A 2,326-nucleotide genomic window follows, 5' to 3' on the forward strand; every position below is an offset into this window, starting at 1 on the left:
AGAGAATATTACTACTTGTCATATGACCTAGGCGGAAGACAGTACCTGTTGCCACCCTCACAGAAGAGCTGAACAATCACAGAACAATTACAGTTCTGTAACAGCTCACACTTTTGTTCTCCGATTACTTAACAGAGTAGGATAGAAAAAGAAACAAAAAAACCCCCAGCATTGTGCATTTTTTTGGGTATGTGCTGTTGTTTCCCATGGGAGGTAAAACAAGTACGGACAGAATGGGCGAGCATTAGGGACATTTTATAGAATAAAGCTGTGATTTCCTTAAGTCTCTGCACATCCACAAGGAAGAGCAATTTTGCAGAAACATCAAGATGGCAGGATAATGGATTCCTCTGACAGAATGATGAGTGAAAGAAAGAAGTAATTACCATTAATGCACTTCAATTACGGCTCAACTTTCTTTCTTTTCCTTTATTCTTTTTTTCCCCCTTTAAAAAAGCTGCACGTTCATGGCTAAATTTCTATTTAAAACGAAACAGTTGCCACAGAGCCGTCACAGCTAAGAGCAGAAATTCCCTCCCAGCTACCGGCAAATTAGCAGTAATGTCCTTATTATACCAAAAGTGGGATGATTGGATTCTTCCAGGCAAATGCAGGAAGTGCTTGTTTGTTACGACGGCCTTCCTCCTTCCTCCTTCCTCCCTAAAAAGTCACAGTTGAACTTTGCTTCCAGGGCTAATCACCAACTAAGCATGATACCACTTTCTTCTGGTTCCTATTTAGCTTTCAAAGCCCTCACAGGATCTCTGTCATGGATCAGTACCACCTTCCAGCCGGGAGTGAGGTCAGCGGACAGCCTTGCTACACAGGAAGGCATGTCCTATTAGAAAAGGGAAGTCTGCTCAAAGCCTTCAGATCTCGAGTGACTAAAAATAAACTAATGAGCCTTAAATTAACTCCTTTTCTTCACCAAGCCATTTTAAGCCACGAGGGACCAAAAAAAGGAAGAAATTTATTATCTGGGAAAGACACAAGGGGCACGAGGCTGATATTTGGTGCTCTTTCCGAGGTTGGATGTCCCTAAATGGTCTTGTTTAGTTTGTGAGCTGCACAATTGGGTGGTTGTTTGTTTTCAACTCGTGACCGCATTGCACCACACAAAACATCTTATGGTGGGTCTCCCAACAGTTCTCATGTTTCTGGAGCCACATTTGCAAACAGTTAGTTGTTCCTGGTGTCAACAGTGATGCTTATCACAGGGATCAGTCAAGACTTCTCTCTTACACAAACATAACCACTTGTGATAAGACAAGTGCAAAGGTGCACTTAGCCCCTGCTCCTTTGATACCCCAGTTTTGTACCAAACTGGCTTTATCTCCGATTTATTTATATTTTATTTCAGTAACCACTTAATATTGGTTTTCGTGTTTCTCTTTCTCATATTCTGGTTTTCTGCCACCACCTTTTGCTGCCATAGCTTTTTCTGCATCAGGGATGGGAAACTGCAGTCTTCCAGCTCTTATCAGCCCCAGCAAGCATGGTCAATGGATGATGGGAACAAAAAGTATGGGGTTCTAGACTCCCCATACCTGTGAAACAGGCTTAATGCAAGTTCAGGCAGCAGCATGATAAATATGGTTTGTATATGTAACAGCAAAGCCAGACGACTTCATCTGCCCCAAGAGCAATAAAACACAACTCTCCCATATTTCTCTCTATAGCCACATCAGGTACTGTAACTCTCCAACAATTTGACTTTACCCCCAATGGGTAAAGTCTTGAATTGTCTCCCAAGACAGATGGATGCCAAAAATGGTTTATAACACACCTTTTCTTATTATTATTAATAATAAGTAAATTTATAGACTGCCTGTTTTTGTCCAAGGTAAGTTTCAAAAGAAAGAACGATAACCTTATGTTAATCTTTTTATGAGTTTCTTTTTTGGGGGGTGTCAGTCTGGATAGAACTCAAGGTCTTCTTCCTTTTTTCTTTTTTTAAAAATAATATTTATTGCTTTTACAACAATTTAAACACTACAAAAAAGAAAAAACAATACATTACAATACAAAGACACTACCTTACACTAAAACATTAAACTAACAAGACAAAACAAAAACAATTTAAAAACACATCAACAAAGAAAAGAAAAGAAAAAAAATTCAATATCTTATCTTTCTTTCTTATATTTCCACGACCTCCTCACACCTCCCTTTTCGTATTCCACTTGTATTAATTATTTCAGCAACTCCTTTCCATCTTCCCCTGTTTCCTATCCTATAATTATCTTAACACATTTCAACCTTATTTTTCCTTTAATACTCTATTAATCTATTTGTACTTAATTCCTTATAACCTTTCTACTAAAGC

General features: G+C 38.7%; 1 long non-coding RNA gene across 1 annotated transcript; it reads left to right on the forward strand.

Moving 5' to 3' along the window:
- Positions 1–301: 301 nt before the first annotated feature.
- On the forward strand, positions 302–914 carry LOC309528722. The gene is made up of 2 exons (XR_014217886.1): positions 302–378; positions 742–914. It is a non-coding gene; the product is annotated as an uncharacterized lncRNA (long non-coding RNA).
- The last annotated feature ends 1,412 nt before the right edge of the window (positions 915–2,326 follow it).

Source organism: Podarcis vaucheri (genome assembly GCF_965113315.1).
Source record: "Podarcis vaucheri genome assembly, chromosome: 3".
Classification (NCBI taxonomy): domain Eukaryota; kingdom Metazoa; phylum Chordata; class Lepidosauria; order Squamata; family Lacertidae; genus Podarcis; species Podarcis vaucheri.